General features: G+C 46.3%; 1 protein-coding gene across 6 annotated transcripts in view; it reads left to right on the top strand.

Moving 5' to 3' along the window:
• Positions 1–1,808: 1,808 nt before the first annotated feature.
• Positions 1,809–19,280, top strand: part of LOC125949897 (serine-rich adhesin for platelets) — a 92,922-nt gene continuing 75,450 nt past the window's right edge. For 3 of the 6 annotated variants that reach the window (XM_049677355.1, XM_049677354.1, XM_049677356.1), the window contains exon 1: positions 1,811–2,533. The gene's annotated coding sequence lies outside the window, so the exon portion shown is untranslated. Of the gene's footprint in view, positions 2,534–19,280 lie in introns of all 6 variants that reach the window. The other 3 variants (XM_049677352.1, XM_049677351.1, XM_049677353.1) reach the window with 3 other exon arrangements.

The following is a 19,280-nucleotide window of genomic DNA, read 5'->3' as shown; positions in this document are numbered from 1 at the left end:
ACACGAACTGATGAGTGGAAATTGCAATATGAGGTGGAAGAACGTTTCTTGGCATGATTGTAAGAAGCCGCTTTTTTGCATCTTTTATGAACGCGTTTCAAACATGATTAAAATACTTCAAACGCTTTCGGATGATCCTCCAGAATTCTAATACTGGTGTGTTGAGTCTTATCAGTTTTCAATATAGAATTTTTATGTAACATACTTCATGCGTAAAATTAAAGCTTAAGGGGGGGCTTTGGTTATTTTGGGTCCAAACAAGGCTTATTTTTGATGTTTTTTAGTGCAGAAACCATTCAAATTAATTTTTTCAAGTGAATGTCATATTAAACTAAAACTTTTCAAACATATTTGGTTCTATTTTGGGGAAGATTTGATCTAAACTATGTTCGTTACATCCAATCAAGAAAGGCAAGTTTGCAAAAATATACTTTTTGCGTTGCCCATCGTAGCAACGTGCCGGGTCATTAGAAATATTGAAATGAATATTCTTTAGTTATATTATAAGTTTATCCAGGTAGCCCCGTCGAGTTTTTGTTTAATTTCCCATTTTTGGATTTTTGGGAGATTTCTAAAGTTGGAAAAGTGCTGCTTTTTTTGATATTGCCTCAAAAATCGAGTTTTACATAATTAAAAAAATTGTTTTTCAAAAAGTATCAACAATTTTTACAAAATCTCGACAGGACTACCTGGCAAATAGTATAAAGATTAAGTGTTCAAAATTTCAAATCGATCGGTCGAGTAGTTTTTATGCTACGATGAGCACCGACTTCGAAAACGTAGATTTTGAGAATCGCGAATCAAAGTTGCGAGATGTTTAGAGCCTTGTATGAAAGGCGGATTTTCATAAATCCATATCTTTGTCAGTTTTGCTTCGATTGATCCCAAAATTTGACACAATACTCTTGAACGGACAGGCACTCATGAAAAATTGTAAAAAGTAAATGCGAAGAATTAAAATAAAATACCGAAGCCCCCCATTACTTTCATTTATTTAATATGGCTGAATTGGGATCTCCTCCAGTATTTATTCTATAGTCAGCAGACTGGTTCTAAAAATTCTGTTTAGATCTTCAAATCCTTTTGTTAATTTTTACGGAAATACAAAACAATCAAAATCACTACAAATATTTTCTAGCAATATTTTTAAAATACAAATGATATGATTACTCATTTTTATCACCGACTGTGCTTGCATGCAACTGCGTTACATTCAAAATGATAGCCTGTTTCTTGCGGTCGGGCTCGCACAAAGTGCTTTAAAAGTATTTCAGATTTTAGAAAATTCTTTTTGTTTGCTTTAAGGTATGTGATGTTAATTTTGTATGTAATATTAACTGTGCGATGGGGGTTCAAAAAGTAAGCCTATTCTATCATAAAAGATGTTCACCAAGTAAAAAAAAATCGTCACATTTATTTTGTAAGTGCAGTTATAAAAAGTACACTGGCCATATGGCGTGTTTGTCAAAAGAAGCCAATGTTCATAAGAATCTGATTAAACTAACTGGTTTATTAATAATTTTGTATACTTAAAAAATTCCCATGTGTGCGAGATAGAAAACCCACAGATGATGCTGTTATTATGAAACAGACTGTAAAACACGTTTTTCAAGAGAAAAAAGCAAAAACCCTCTTTTTTCTCTCTTTCTTTCTCTCTCTCTCGTCTCTTCTTTCGCAGGTAACGATAAGTAACGCATCTCTCCGCAACGAAAAACGATAACGTAACATAACGCTTCGCTTCGGGGCTGAAACATGAAAACATGAAAAGGTGTTCGGTATTCGGAAAAGGTGGGCCGGAGCGCTGCACATTCACAATTTAACAGTCGGCGACTCAACATCTCGCGCTCGGTCGTATTTTTGTTGTTGCACGATTCGTGTCGGTTTGATTGCGTTTCCCTTCTGTGATCCTCGGCAAACGGGTTGATCGTCCATCGGAACGGGAAGGAAAATTCAAATAATCCCTCACTTCACGTGCCCGACACGTTCGCAGTGCTTTCGTGTCCGGTGATTCTGGTGATCGCGGTGGCTGGTGGTGAAATCAAAAGATTACTTTGCCGACTCGGCAACACTCGACCAGTCGGCGGGTTCGTTGGTGTAAACGTGTTAAGCCTTTCTGGGCAATCAACAAAATTGCGACACACTGCTCCGTGAGGTGTTCAAGAGCCCCAATCGAGTGAGTTCTAGCGGTGGCCGTGTATGAAGTGTGCACGCGGTTGCATGTGAACCAAGTGCGTCGATCGTTCGGTGGGTGATTATATTTGATCCTGGTCTTCACAGATTCCGAGTTGAGTGCTGAATATCGTGCAAAGTGTGTTCGGTTAAAGGCCTTCTTCCGTACAGAGCATCCACAAAGTGATCTACAAAGTGCTAATTCTAGTGTCGGTTGCATGTCTTTCGTGGCTCTAGTGCTATTCCATAATATAGCAGCGTCATATCACAGCCAGACGACGATCGAGGCAGCTTCAGTCACGGATCAGTAACCGCCCAGTACCCAGAGTTCTTGATCGTGCCAACAACCAACGGCAACCAACAGGTACAGCATGCTTAGCGTAGTGGTCGAGCGTAAATCTAGCTTCTAGGCAATCGCATCGATGCATGACGACGCCAGTTCGCCCTCCGCATCGTAGATTGAACTTTGGAAAGGAGAGGGTCAAGATAGCTTGACCCTCGTCGCTAGTGTGTGGTACACCTGCACGATATACTTTCTTATGCTCTTCCCTTCTGCCTGTCAGCGTGTGGCCGTAGCATAAAGTCTTGATATGCTGACGCTCGCAGGGATCCGAGGTGTATGTGTTTGGGGCGTCTATAGCCCCTTCTTCGCCGTTACCGTTGCCGTGGCAATGGTCGTCGTCGCGTCGTCGTCGTTGTCGTCGTCACGCAACCGCAACCACATACACTGATGGTTGGACCCGTGAAGCGTTTCGAATGCACCTCGAAGGAGCGCAGCCCTGCCACCGAGGCACCGGCGACTCGACCAATTGTTTCGCTCATTAGGGGAACATGCCAGCACCAACAGCACCAACAGCAGCGGGGCCTTCAAGAATGTCTGATCGGAGGCGCGCGATCCTCGTCGGTCGGTTGTTGCCTCGCTCAACCAAAGGCAAAGGGCACGTCGTTCTCCTTCGATTCCTGTTGCTATTTGGAACACCTGTGTGTCTGTGTGCGTGCGTGTGTGTGTGTGTGTGTGTGTGTGTCCGTGCCCGTGTGTTTACCTGTGGCTGTAGTCGTTGATTTCGGTCCAGCCCGGTCCAGCAGATGGCAGTCCAGAACCAGTTTAGAGAGCTCCGTTCGAAGGTCCAACCGAGCAGAGGGGTGCGGACAAGATGCTGGAATGATTTCAACGCCGGAAGGCATCCATCGGAGCGTACGAACCTGCCTCCCGGGACCGGTTTTTAAGCCGCTTCTTCTCCTTCGCTGCTCTTCCCATTCTGCTTCCCATTCTGGCGTTCACCACCGCAAGGGGTCTGCATCGCATCCCAAATACCGACAGCCGGTTGATGGCAACGGCACGAACGGTGCGCAGGGAAGTAGGAATTCGCTCGAGCATTCTTACTCCCCCGGTAAGCTAGCGCAGAACGCTATCCCACTTCCAACGGCTGTTATCAATGGTGGAGCGGAGCAGTCCCTCAGGTTGCTGCCGCACACCAGCCAGCCACGCGATGCCGTTGCTTTTTGCACCTTTCCCGGACCTCTCGGGATCCAGCGGGAAGAAACACAAACGGACTGATCCACATTTTCCATTCCAGCACACTGCAGCACTGTACGACTCCATAAGGAACACGGTTAGGCGAGGCTTCTTGCGATTCCCATTATGGAGCATTTGAGCAGGTGGAACGGTGGCGAACGCACACGCCAATAGTTTGTCCGCATTGCAGCTATCCGGTTCTGTACTAGAGCCTGGCCGCTCTAGAGACCTTCCCCCTTCTAATGGATGATCAGATCACAGCGTTGCAGCCGATAGCTATAAACAGAACACTCTAACGTGTTCGTCCAGCACTGATAAGGTCGTGATTGATCCGTTGTAGTCGGAAGCTACGATTTATCAGGTGGGGGAGAGAGAGCGTAAAGGCGCTCCTTATTTCTTATCAATCGAAAGAGTCTTCCAGATAACGGTCACTGCATTACTGGGGCATTGAATGTCAACTTTAACGCGTTCCACTGGAGTGCAGTAGAAATGTGGCTGAGTATCAACAAAAGATGTCTCGGTCTTTCTCTTATCTAGCCCATTTTGACACCGATAGTAATCCAGTGCGCAATGTCTAGGGCTAGACTTGAGCTAGTTCGATGCGCAGCACCACTGCGTATATCCAACATTGGAACTCCTCAGCACCCAAAATGTTCTTTGTTGAGTTTTGTCTCAAATTGAGCAAAACCTCGACATCACATCTAATGCTTTACGGAGCTCTTGTTAAAGGCATAACACCGCGGCCGCCGTCTATTGGACCACCTTCGGGGCGCGAAATCGAAACCGGAAATCCAATTCCAGCGGTGGCCGGATGGGGTTTTCGGGGCATCCGAAAGTGGATTCCCTTCACGCCGCCGAGCTGATCCGCGTGGAGGTGTACGAAGCCGGTTCGCCCTTATTTGCCGTTTAATTAGCACCCCAGCACTCGGGCTCGGGACACTCCCGCAGAGTCGAATTACCTGTCGTAGGCCTAACGCTTGGAATCGATTTACCACGACCGCCCAACAGTTACACACTGGGTTGAATCAGCGGAACCGAACGGTGTGTGAAGTGGTTGATATTACTTGACATTGCTAGCCCGTGTTTGTCCGGTCCGGGTCGTGGTCGTATTGTGGTGTCTAGTCTCATCACCAAACAATCGAACCAAGTCGAAAGACTTGCAAAGAAGACTTGCGCGACGTGAGGTCGCAATTTCTTGTTTGTCACTTGTACCAGTAGCGCACTAGCGCGGGGCGTAAATTAAATTCCGGTTGGACAAAAACACAACGGCAATGACGCGGGGACGCTGGTTTAGCAAACAGTCCCAGGTGTGTGCGATGCGTGGCGCTGCATGCTGGGCACGTTGAGGAGGCTTGAAGAATCCGGAAAACTGTAAATGCACTCCATGCGGTGCAATGTGCTGCGTGTTGCATTTTTCTGTAGCGTGCACGATAAACGTGCTCACTGACTTCGAGGACGGATTGGCTTTTCGGTGCTTTCCGACCCTTTTCATGTTTCGTTCCAAAGACTTTTTATGTTTTGTTAAATAAAATTGACCATTTCATGTGCGATCACCACACAGGCACGAACTATAATTTTTATAGCACTAAATGAACTGAATGGAAACTAATTTCCACCAATAGTGAAGTGTTGTCTTCCACAAACTTATCATCTTTCTGTCAAATAAACCGATTGCCCTGATTAATCAATTCTCGATCGAACGATCTCGTATTTATTTCCACACAATAATGCAAAAGCTACATCACCAACCGCCCCAGGCGACTTACGGCATCAACATCATCTCCCCTCGAGTGGCATGGAGTCGGTCAACACCACAAACCCACCGGCTCATGAACCTGATCAGTCCATTTTTGGATCATACCTAGGAAGGATCAGCGCGTAGGAGCATGTTTTCATCGTCGATCGTCGCGCACCACCGTATCTCATCCACATTTCGGATGACAAATGGCCGCTTGACCGGCCGTTGGAATGATATAAATCGATCGTGTGGAGTGTGGTGGCTCACGTGCCGACCGAATCATCGCACCGTGACACCGTGGCGCTGGTCGCGCTCGAGGGCGTCCACCACGTGAACCCGTCCGTTATGTAATCCAGATGGTTTTCCTTCTGTGTTTTTTTTTGTCGCTTGTTGACCACTGCACTGCACCGACGATGATTGATTCCGATTTGGTTGGAGAGCTCCACGACGCCGATGACGCCGTCATGGCGACCTGTAAGTGCAGGCACGGCCCCCGGAGGGGGTGAAAGCGAGACCATGAGGTGCGCGGGGTTCAGCGATGATATCGTAGATCACTTATTGGTTCAGGCGTGTCGGTTAGATAAGCGTTAACGACTTACGAACAAACACCGTCGCGCGATGACGCGTCTCTTCTTTTACTTAATCGTTTAACACTGGCCTACAAACGGTGGGTGCGAGGTTCCATTAGAACGGAACGGATTACAGAGCGTCAGAAGGACTCATTTATTTATATAAACGCCAATTATTATAATTTTATAGCTATAGTAACCTAATAAACGGTCTCATCAGAACATCGATCAACGATCGTTTACTTTCTCTAACCTTCGATTCCAAAAACAAAACACATGCTCGCTAACTGCGACTTAAAAGGTTCCAAAGAATGTCACCAATTGTCAGAACCACCATCAGCACCAGCATCGTCGACCGTGGCGTGAATCTATTTGGAGCGAATCGTACCCGTCACAGTTTCATTAGCATCGCGCACCGGGATCCTTTTGATCGACGGTACGATGCGGTGGCGAGCGAAGCCGGCGGGCTTTCCGTCGCGAACCATTTGTGCCCGGCCACCGCGCTGGCGAGAGAACCGTGGCGACGCACTTGGTGCCTTAATGAGAGTCATTGTCATCGTTGCATAGATTTCTTACCAAGCAGAGCACGAGGCGGGGAGTAGCTAGAAGGGAAAGGTAGAATTATCGTCAGCGTCAGGGGCCCGCTCAACTCACACCGCGCTCTGCACTTTAATTTGCGGCAATTAAGGACAATCGAAGAGGAGTTAGCTTCGTGGTGACATCAGCCAGTCTGTTCCCCCTTTTTAATGCCCGATGAAAGACGCTCCCATAGCCTTGGGAGGCGAGTGAAGGTTTCGCTTTAAAATTACAGACATGTATGTTTAAGTATTTAAGAAAAACCTCTCAAAGGTCTGCAGCACCATCTTTCCACAGTTCACTTGTGGTCTGCCAGACGCGGCGCTACATTCTACACGCAGCAGCTCAATTTTTGCTTGTGCCAACGAAAGAAGAGAGCTATTTTTTGTCGGATAGATGTCTGGAAAAACAGACATGGATTTTGACAGATCCAAGTGTGCGCTAAACGGTAAAAACCGTGGAATATATGGCGTTCTCTTTGGAGTTATCTTGTTTTATATTAAACAAAAAAAAATGAACAAATCATACGCCATCACACAAGCACAGCCGGTGTTTCTGAAAGCAGTTCAACAACTATAGTTGTAACTCTAAATGAAAACGATTTTATTTTCATATGTGCTCGGTGCAGCGCAGTGCCGTGTGTTTTCTTGAACAGTTTGGAGTATCTTATTTGACATTAATAATGATTGTTGTGAAAAAGTATAGTATGTGCTTGCAGGTCTTCAAAAATGACTGTAGAAAATTCAACTAAACTGAGCAATTTTCGTCTGCATGGCAAGTATTTCCGTTCATGCCAAGCAATAAAAGCTGTGTATAATGTCTACGTAAAATTCTCGTAACGGCTGCCAGAATGATCGTATCGAAAACGATGCTGGAATGCTGATCCGATTTGACTACTTTCATGCCATTCTTTCCGCCATTTTTTCTGCTCACTCTCAGGGCACTAAAACTGCAAACCACTCCTCCCATTAAACGCTGATTGCAGCAAGGAATCAGAGGGTGGTACGGTGGCTGTAGTGTTTATTTGTGCCTGCCTGCCTGCCAGTAATAATCAAAGAAGAACTCAACGGTCGTCAGCACATTTTCACCAAAACCCCCCCGGACCCTGTTCCCCGTTTGACAGACATTCTAACAGTAATTTCCACTCCACATCCAGGGCGCATCAGCGGGAAAAGAGAGATAGACAAAACAATGGGGTCGCGATAGACCGGCCATGCATCCTGCAGACAGTCAGTCGAACCCGCGGGTGCCAGCTGTTGGACGCTCGCGCCCGCGCGATCAAATGCAGATGAGCGTTGCCGGTGTAAAAGGTTTTCGCACCGAACGGCGTGTGAACCACGCCACGAAGAACAACAATCGTTCGTATTCACCGACCCGTGGTACACACACACACACACACATGCACTAACACGTACGCAAAATGGGCTCGCGGGTCTCGGTGAGAGTGGCGTTTGGTGAAAAGTGAGGCAGAGAATGTATGCAGATTGACGGCCACGCCACGCAAACAATGAACCGAACCGAACGAGATGCTCTCACTCCCTGGCCACCGTTTCCTTCCTTTGCAGACTATCCACCCTGGGGTTGGAGGAACAATCCATCAAAGATGATGATGTGCCTTGTGACACTCCTCGTGACGTCGACCTATTATAGCGGAGTCCAGAGAGTGGCACAGATTTTGAGCACCAGTGAAGAGAGGATGCAAAAGCTTTCCTGCAGTGCATCGAACATTCATTCTTTACATCCCTCGAACGTGCCAACAAGTGGCTAACGACCGCGCTTTGGAACGAAATCCCTAGTTTCTTCTTCGGAGACTTTGGCGAGGGTTCGTCACTTACGCTCGATGTTGTCTTTTGTTGATTGGCAGCACAAATCTCAGTCAGTATGTGCTTTGTAGAAATGGATTAGCGATCGAGCGTCGTGGTACTGCAGAGTTTCCAGGCACCACCTGGAGTTCGCTGATTGCAATTTAATTTATTTTACGACCTCAACCACGGGACCGGCCACCCCACGGACGAAGGCCACAGCACGATCGCGCCATTCGGGAAATGGAACAAAAATTAGGCAAATACGCTCGTGTCCACCGGCACAGCGGCAAGGGAATGGCACGCGAAAATAATAGGGTCCGCACCGTGGGCCAACTTTCTCGGTCCATCCGCTTGGACCGTTTTTGTTTTCTTCGTTTCGTTTTTCGGCGTCGCCGCGTACTGTTCGCCGCCGAACGATCGATTCCGGAAGTTTGTTTACCCAACGAAAGTTGCGTTTCCACCGTTCGAAACCGATCTGGTACCCGATACCGGAACGGAACGGAACGGAACGCCGGCCACGGCAGCGAAGGGAAGCCATTTCGTTTTTCCCTTTTTCTCGGAAATGAAATCAAATTTTGCTCGAACGCGTTAGAGTTTGAGCGAATGTGCAAACTGCGACCGGTATGGTGCATGCAATGGGAATTGGATGCTGAAGCCGTTGGCTGCATCGATTTTGCTCGAGGGAGAGTTATGAAAGAGAGTGTAAGTAAGGTGACGCGGTCGCGAGGCTGCGAGGCTGCGTGTTTGATGAAATGAAAATTGAAGTTTTGTCCGAATAATGATTGATGATCGAAATTGAGGTCACGCCTGGGTGCCGGCCCAGTTGCTCCCTTTCTAACGCCATTTCCTGATGGCTTGAGCCCTGGTGCCGACCATACAGCACACCGTGGATGAGGTTTTACTTTTTTTTTTACAATGGCCGAATGGAATGCATTGATGGTGTGTTTGAGAGAAACTAACCAGTGCGCCGCACGTTCTGGCTGCATTATTCTATTCCAAGTGTGCCCAAAACGGTGTAGCTGTGGGTGTGGTTGTGCATGAGGATCATTCGTAGGACTGTACAGTTGTTTGTGAGAAGCTGATAAACACTAATCAAAGGCCTTTGGAAAACCATTGTCCAAGCAGACTTCTTTTCGACCCCCGAAATTAATAGACAAAGCAGCGACATGATTCTATGAAACATAAAATGGTATATGGATATGCGATAAAATTGATGAATGTTTCCATTTTCAATTTTTATTACAATTGACCCAAGATCCCAAGATATCATATAGAAAGTCCAGTTGAAATGCAATAGACGAGAATTATGTAGATTATGTTACCAAACCTTTCTTCTATGTATGATTAATCTTGCTCTAATTAAAGTTGATGTACAAACGGTCTCGAAGACAAGTCCAGGGTTCAATCTATGCTCCCACAAAACTCTCAGTACACAGCAGTCCTCCGTACTTGCCGTTTGGTCTTCTGCACAACCGCACAGAAGGGTTATTATAAACTGCAAAACAGACTAATGAAGATAGCGTTGAGATGTAGTCGCCACATATCGTCGGCAGCGATGCATGAACATTTCCAATGGAGGTGTTGATAGTGTACCACGCGATGTTCTTTGAAGTTGATCAAAAGAATGATACTAAGATATCTACGGCTAATAATGGGTTATTCAGAGGAAAGAATGTATGTTGTGTAGAATTGATGTTGTTCATCAGCACCACAGAGGAAGAGTGCACGAGCCAATAATTGCAAAATTAGTGTTGAGATTAGCCAGGAACCCTACATCTGCAAATGGTCTTCGTCTGTTCCCAAGAGATCTAGTACAGGATAGCAAGCAGAGGGAGATTAAAATTATGCATTCCAGCTATGCAATATCTGTAGTTAGATAATAGTATTTGGCACTTGTCAACAGAGACTGATGGTGATGAGATTTTTCTACATTATTTATTAAACTAAAATGAGGACTTAGGTTTATAAAGCAATTCCATTTACTCTACTTGCGTCACCATGTAATAGGGTTTTCAGAAACATTCATTTGCGTACGAAATATTATTGGACCCTCATATTAATCATTATCGCAAAAATCGCAAATCATTTCGTGGTTTGTAGTGCATTATCTTCTTGTATTAATGGCAGAGTACCGCTGTATCCAAGGAACAGAAACAATCTAGCAATCACGTTAGCAGGGAATTCTCATCCTTTTTTTCAGTGAAAACAGGGGCTTATCATCATGATCATGATCATCATATGGTCCGCAAACATTCTCAAGGAAAAATTCGTGCATCATTCTATTGTTCCCCATGAACTCTCTCTCTCTCTCTCTCTCTCTCTCTCTCTCTCTCTCTCTCTCTCTCTCTCTCTCTCTCTCTCTCTCTCTCTCTCTCTCTCTCTCTCTCTCTCTCTCTCTCTCTCTCTCTCTCTCTCTCTCTCTCTCTCTCTCCCTCTATCTCTGTGACTTATAGAGGATCTCTGGCCATGCGTCGATGGATTTACTCTACACGCTCGAATCAGCCGGATGTAAATAGATTGTTTTCAATTCCAACATGTATCTCGAAAGTAGAACAGTGTAATGCCACCAAGATTGATTTCGCCTGCCATTCCGCTTCCGCTCCAACCATTTGTCGGAATCCCAAACTCAGAAGAACGAAACGAACGAAAAGCTGGATCGAGAATGGAACTCTGCCACGGTGCCTTGTTCTTGTTGACACCGGATCTCAAGCAGTCAACGAAGATCGGAATGCCGACACCCCCAATTAGCGCCCTCAGCGAGATCCCGACAAGGGGAACCATAATCGCTTCTAAATAGCGAGCCCCGTCCGTGTCCGTGTGTCGGGAATTCCTTAGCAAAAACGTACAAATCAATCACCCCGGACGCCCTTTCGAGGCGTTCCATCCGGTTTACCTTGGGTAAACTGTTGTTGCGCCACTTCCCACTGGCCACTTGGATGACGACGACGACCGGTGACGACGGAAATGTAAAACTTCGTCCACCAGCCGACCGAGGTGCACGTGAAATTCAAATGGACACCAAGCGCCGGTGTAGCAGCGGCGGCGCGCAGTTGTTGCTGGCCTAATGGCCGCAATTAACTGCGCCGTGTGTTGTCGATTCTCCTCCGTGCCCCGAACACACTCGTAATCGCACGAAGGAGGCTCGCACGGCGTGACCGCTGCTGCAGAAGAGGGGCTACGGGGCGGCAATGGGTGCGACCTCCTTAGGACGCCCGAGGTTCCTTTCACTGACTGACCGGCAACACCGGTGGTGGAGGGAAGAAGAGACCGAACCGAAACGACCGAGGTCGAGTTCACCCTTTCTCATTCCTCCTCTCTCTCCCTTCCTCTCTCTCTCCCTTCCTCTCTCTCTCTCTCTTTCGCTTGCACTACGTCGATTGGAAACGCTAAACGCAAACAGGTTTTTCGGCGAGGTTTCAGTTTTCCACCGATCATCGCGTATGCCCGATCTAGGTCTCTTCTCAGGCACAGAGGACGGTCGAGCACTCCAACTCCCCGGTACATTCTTCGTCGCCAGCCCCGTTTTATGTGCTCCCAAGGGGTCGCTAAACCTCGACTCATTTGGGGGGAGGGGAATCGAGATGCAACCATAAACCGATCGCTATTTGTAGGCCACGCCAGCAGCCGGATGGTTTTGATTGGTTTTTAGGATGGATTGAGGGGGAAAGACCGGCGATAACGATGAACAGTTGGGACCGTACCCGTTGGTGTTGGTGTGATGAGATGAGGATGACGTCTTTAAATAGATCCAAACACGGGGAATGGTGACATGGGCCCGAGGGTATAAACATCTTGTGTTGATGTGCTGGCAAGTGGGACAAGAAGTTTAAAAATAAGTCAGTCCCAAAATCGATCACTTTGATCGTTGCACGGAACGTCACGGAATTGCTTTCATCGTTCTATACCGGGATCGTCATCGGAGTTCAATTCCTCCCAGACTTGGTGTCGATGTCTTTCCCTAATTCGAGGTCTGAAACATTCTTTGGAGTGTTCACTGCCTGCGTTCACATTATGACAGCATCTGTCCAAATGTTTGGAATGTTCTCGTATGTACGCTTGGGCTGCTTTGATCGCCTATAAGCTTGACAATGTAATTGAGATATTTGCGTGCATTTCAAATATTATAATAAACAATAATCTTCTTGAAAACCTTCTAAAGATGTTTGGACAAAACATTACAAAGACGGGATATAATACGACAAGAACGGTAAAAACAAGCGAAATTCAGTTTCTCTTTCAAAACTCCACACGTTCTGGAACTCCAGATAACCTCATAGTGACACTAGAACGTCTCAGAATCTACAACAGATAATTTGATCTCCTCGAAGCAGGATCACCAGGGATCCTTCACAGCATTTTACACTGCGATCATGATATCTTGTAAGTGATCGTCATCAAACTCCTACACGCTAGAGGTAACGTCGATGTGTCTTTTCCCAAAATTGATATCTGGAAAGTTCTGCATCCTACCTACGCCCGGCGGTTCGTTAGCGACCGTTAATTCCCCTCGTACCACAGTTGAATGCTTCTCCTCCTCCTCCTCCTTCTTCTAATACACATGGCCACAGGTGGTCAGCCTATAGAATCGGGCAACGAAGAGGCATATATTCATAAATGCAGCACTAATTGGGCTAAGCTCGATCAGCGCGCCGCTGTTCCGCTAGCCAGTAACGGGTGTCGATTCGTGGCTTTCGCAAAAACCTACTGGCTAGTGGCTGGTTGAGGGATGATTGGGAGAACCAGCGCGAAAGTTGCTTTTCACGGGATCGGATCATGGGGTGTCCCGAGTAGGCCGTCATCGCCCTCGTCGTCGTCGTCGTCGTCATCGTCGTCGTCGTAGTCGCAGTCGTCGTCCACTCGTCGTAATGGGGCCATAACCTGGAATTGGGCCTCCAAAACCGGTGCCACAGACGGAGAAGGTGAGGTGAAGCGAGTTGACTACATTGCAGGAGAAGGTGTATTTGTATGTGTCCGCGTGTCCGCGTGTGTGTGTGTGTGCGCTCGTGTGCAGACCCCGCATGGTTGTGGGATTCTCGCGTAGGCTCAACCGGGGAGTGTTGGAGTGGTGGCCATGGCGTGGCTGTCATAAATCTTCTCCGCAAAAAAAAAGCAATCCAACCGAACCTAGACGTCAAGCGCTAGCGACTAGCGAGAAGTTGACGGCCCGCGGTGGTGCCCGAGCCCGAGTTTTGTGGCAGGTCCCGTTTTGCGGCTCTTTCCAACTATACCGTCCAGTTTTCCAACCGTTTTGAACTCCCAGCAAACGCGTGGAACGAAATAAATGCCGAATGAAAGAGTTTGTGAATTGTGAAATCCGAACCATCATCGTTCCGCCGAACCACTGGATTGTATCAAGATAACAGTTGTTACTGTTCCCGGTGCCGGTCCATTAAACGGTCCATTTTCATAGTCTGGCTGTCGCTGGTTGGAGCTGGGTGTCGTTGTCGGCACGCTACGCCCGGACAGAACGCCAGTCAATACAATACCTGCCTTCTGTGCAACTTGATCTAGTGCAATCACTGCTCGAGAATATCCACGTTTTACATTCCACACCTGATCACACTTCAGTGCCAATAGCGCGGCGTATTGAAACAGACCGCGATCATGTTGAATCACAACGACTTGGCTGCTGGATGACGTGAACCTCTCCGTCGGTACTATTGCGATACTGTTGTGGTCCGGTTGAGGCATTTTGTTTTCTCGATCTCGCGCATGACGATCGCAAACGTGACATCAGAGCGAGCGAGCGAGCAAGTGAGCGTGGTCATGTCATCATGATCACGACACCGCTCACTGCACCGAGGGTGAGGGTGTATGGACTCACCGGAGTCTTCTAGCGACCTCAAAGGAATGAATCGTTCGCGATTATTAGTGCCACGTGGTCTACCGATCAGGGCCGATGGCGAGGGATTACATTTTAATTGATGCTGAGGTGATTAAGGAGTGGATCGAAGTAGAAAAAGACCCTCATTGCATTCTCTATCATTTGAAATACACGCAACTTTGAGAAGACTACTAGTGAGAGATAGAATTGCATTTGGAATGTATTTCCATGTTCCATAACGGATGTAACGTTCCCGCACCGTTCCAAGAACTGACGAAGAACTGGTTTTCCCTCCCATTCCAAGAGGTCTCACTTCATCCACCGGTACAGCTGATGACAGATTGCACGTCAGGGACCGGCACCACCGGCTTGAAGGTCAGTGACAAGTTGAACGATTGTGTGACAACCATGCGAACATGTATTGCTCTTCCCAAAAGCTCCAAACAACGGGAACTCAGTCTCAGTCAGGGTCCGACGAGGGTCCCTAGTTATTGATGGGAAGCTAGCTACGAGCCTCCTGCACCGTGGCCAGAAGCACAAGATGTGCCTAGGTAAGGTCGTGGACCGACAATGCCCCTGTCGGTGTGGGAACGATCTTGGACTGGGCGAGATCGTCATCGTCAAGATCATCGCACTCTCCGGCTACTAATGGAGCGCGAAGCGAATGAATTGCCGAGCAACGGTGTGACATGCAAGCGTTTATTAGCGCAATGAAGTGTTAAAATATTGAGCCACCTCCTTCTCCATTGTTTTCATGCTTTTCAAGGTTGATGAATTGGCATTATGGTCAACAAAATGACCGACCGAACGAACGGAATGCCTTTAGCTCGTTTACAATTCATCGTTTATCGTAGCTTGAAGTGAACGGACCAAAGGAGAGGAGCTCGCGCAGTTTGTCCCCAGGCTGGGCAGTGGGTTTTTGTGTTGATTTTACCTCACCTGTCTGACTCATCTAATCGGCCCGTGCACCATGCAATTATTTATTCAACTTGGCCGGATCAATTAATCATCATTTGCAAACAGCGCAAGGATAGTAGTGCACCCCGGACCGAGCCACTAATCCGTTGACGGCCTAGATGGAAGGAAGGAAGGAAGGAGGATGGTAACACGCAGCATCTTGCCTCCCCGTCTGGCCAGAAAACAATAAGCTCAATCGGACGCTCGACCATCGAAGAAACGGTGTCTTGCACGAAACAAACAAAAGACTTTGTCGAGACGTCAGACGACGAACATTGCTAGTGCTGCTGCTGCTGCTGCCCAGTTGCGATTTATGCAGACATCCGGAGCACCGTTACGCTTAGCACAATGGTCGTAGATCGCCGCCACTTCGTTCCACTGCTTGCGACTCTCGACCTCGGGCAACTAATACCGGACCTACTAATAGTCGTCGCGTTTGCTGCTTTCACACACACACCGAGAACAACGAACACCACGGGGACACGGGACATGGTAATGGGGTGCTCTGGCGCTGGAGGGTTTGAAAGCGAGATTACCATCATCATCACCATCATCATCATCACATTTCGGGTCGGCAAGTCGTTCCAGCACCAATTGAAGGTACATTACGCCGATCGATTGAGTCATTTAAAGGGCCATGGTACGACAAGAAAGAGAAAGGGAACGGCACCACAAAAGGAAGTTGGTACACACCGTCTAACCGTAACACTATTAGCATAGCCACGGTTTGTAGTAGCAGCGTTTTGGCTTTAGTACATTGCTATTGTTTCGACGATCCAGCGCCAAAGATGTGTCTGTGTGTCTGTGCAGAGTGCATTCGTTCCTCTATCGGAATCGGGAAAACAATCGATTTCCATTGGATCAATTAGTATGCAGATGTGGCTCGCTGTGCAGGTGCCGCTCGCTGGCTACAGTTGATCGTGCGATCGAGAGTAAAATGGTCGCTCCCAAGACCCAAGACCCAAGACAGATCATTCCCCGTGTTGCGTGGAGATGGGGAACGAAGTCGACGAACCACAGCCTGCGGCAACAACATGGCGCTCCGAACAACAACAACAACTAAACATCGCTACAACAACCTACAACCATGCTTTGCATATTTTCGTTGTCCCGAGAAACCCTCTCCGCACTCCACGCCGTGAACAAAATGGTCGAACACACAGCACGGTTCCACGTCAACTCGCGGCTTGGTCATGGTGCGATGCGATTCGGGCTTGCGAAAGTGAGAGATTTCCCATCACCCTCCCGGTACCCCCTCCGCCGAGGCTCGTAGGCGGCAGCATGTCGTGGGTGCGCTGGTGGTGATGGTGGCGGATTCGTTCGCAAAATGATTGGCATGTGCAGCAAATGGGTTTTCGCGCGCGCGCCCGGAGTCGCGGGCATTTGCAGCTCAACTTTCGCCTGCGCGCAAGATCGACGCCGTGGGAGCGCGAAGGAAATCGGTATGACATCATTTTGGCCGCGCCGAAGCGCACTCTGGATCGTGAGCGTGTCGGAGCGGAGATTTGTTTTTGTGCCAATGTGCGAAAGCTTAATTCGGGAGGCGAGTCGGTGGAGGAGCCACCACCGAGAAGCAGCCAACCGAGGGACAGGTTGAGTGGAGTGATAATGTGATGTAGTTTATGAGATAAAAGGAAGGGAGGCAGGGGGGTGTTCATTGGTGGAAAGCAATTGGGTGTTTTGGATAGATTTGGCTCATGTTTTAGGGAACGAAGGTTGTTAACTTGTTGAAAAAAAATTAAAAACGATTTATCCAATGCTTTGAGAGTTATTACGTACTCTGCGCTTAAATTATAAGAAGTTACATTGATTGAATGCTTTCATTGAGTTTTCGTTTCAAAAAAGAGCTACTCAATGATTAGGTGAGCCCAGCATCACGAATACGTTCGCGATTGTCGTAAAGAAATGTGTAATGGAGCTATGTTTTAATTGTAACTTAATTGGTTTTAATTTCCAATTATTCTTGTGGTCATCTCGTATAAACTAATATGTTACAACATATAAGCATCATCACCTTACTTGCTCCATAGATCTATTGCATATTCGCGGTGCGGCTGTCACGCAATTCGGTTTTGGTGTTCTTTTTAGATATTCTACAATGTTCTACTGCAATTTTTTAAATGTTGGTTTGGTATCGAGGATCAAAAATTAATCAAAATATAAACACTTCGGATCAAAATACGAAAATAATCTTCGAATCGAATTTTCTAAACATTCGAGATCGAAATATTCGGCTATTCTGTCAAAAAAGTATTGTTTAAAGCTTGGAACAGTTAATATTTGGCCGCTTTTGTTTAATCATTGCAGCGCGCCTAGTGGTCACTTTGCCATTCCGTTGACAGCGTTTTAATCACTGTAGTCTGTTTATTTAGTGGTAAAATTTTTGTCAAAATTGATCCACGCTTTCAAATGTTATCGCGGATGGAACGCGAAAGGCGAAAAAAAAATCTGCACAATCACTATGTAAATTCGATTTGGCTGGAGAAAAACCGCGAAAGTCTTGAAATTTTCAAACTCAACCCAAAATACCATACGTAGACTTTAGGAGGGGACTTTTACCTTGATTCTAGGAAAATAAAACAACCGAAAAGTGTAACGAATGCCCGATTCTGCAAACAAAATTGAATCAACACTCCTGGGATCTCTCAGCGTGATTCGACCAAGAAAAACTCACGACAGGCGACACAACAGTTCGGGAAATATTTTTAAAAGAAATTTTAAGGTCATAAATGCTAGAAAATAGCCAAATAGGACGCTAGAGCATAGCTTTATTGCCCAAATCCGTGAAGGGAAGCTGTATGAACAAGTGTTGACCGATTTGAAACCATGCATTTCGATGGACGGTGCAACAAACGTAAAATTGCATTTCATACCGGGCAAAAAAAATACTTTGTCAATTATAAAGGGAATGGTTTAGGAAGGGTTTGGTTTCTTTACAGACATAGAGAGATTTACAGAGATTTGCCCGTAAGATGATGATTTGGCATGGGATTTGACATTGTGGCGACAAATCAAATGTTTTCACCATTGGGGCAACGTTCATTCGAAATTTGTGCGAGAAAAGAGTGTCTACGGAAAAGGATTTTGTTCTTCATTCGTCCACCAATGATCCTGTGTAAGTTTGGCATGATTTAGATAGCTGCTCTTACGGAAAGTATGGCGTTAATTTTTTGTATTCAAATAGATCGATTTCATAGGGAAAACTATCAATACACAAAAATGTCTGGATTTTCGTTCCATCGATTTCTATTCGACATTTATCATAAGGAAACTTAAAAAGTATATCAGAAATGTATAAAAACCAACTAAAATGAGGTGGATGTGCAACAAGAGGGCAAATGATGTGACCTACAGTACTGTGCAAACATTTTTGGGTGATGTCAAAGTAAAAATGGAAAAATTCATATAAAAAACTAAAGAATAATTAGCATCAATATTTCTTATTAAAGGCAATAAGAAAACCGACAAAATGACACCTTTCTTTTCTTTATACGTCATTTTTTGGCTGAGATATGACCTATTTTGTGCGGCCAAGTATTAACTGTTTCAAGCTTTAGCAGTTGTTTGTTGCTTTCAAACGGAGAACAATGTGACTACAGATCATCATTGGCTGAAGAAGGCATTTTGTGATTGTATTTTCTCAAATACTGTATCTACGCTGATGCTTAAATGCTTAAAAAATAGCTTAACGACTCCACAGTCGTTAACGTTTTCGCCACGACGAAAAGAGGAAGTTTATTACTACCAAATCACTTGAGGACGCCAACACGTTATCATTATCACATGCAGATGATGCCTGCCATATTCATAACCGAGATATGATAACGAGACATTAAACTATCTGTCATGATATGGCAATATGTCACATTGATCGATGCGAGATTAAATGTAAATAGAGAATGGAAATCGAAAATCGAATTAAACAGAAATGCATTTATGGATCGTCGGCAACAAACAGCCTGCATTTCATTTTGAGAATTTTAAACGCCAAAACGATGAGTTTCGCTGCAGAAGCAACTGCATGGTGCGCTACGATTGGTGATTTCAGAAGATAATCTTTAACTCACGAGGATCTGATACTAATAATCATTGCGACTATACTCTCACATCACAGTCCCGTGGTCCT

The sequence above is a fragment of the Anopheles darlingi genome, chromosome 2, assembly GCF_943734745.1.
Source record: "Anopheles darlingi chromosome 2, idAnoDarlMG_H_01, whole genome shotgun sequence".
NCBI lineage: Eukaryota > Metazoa > Arthropoda > Insecta > Diptera > Culicidae > Anopheles > Anopheles darlingi.
This window is presented reverse-complemented; position numbering and strand designations above follow the sequence as displayed.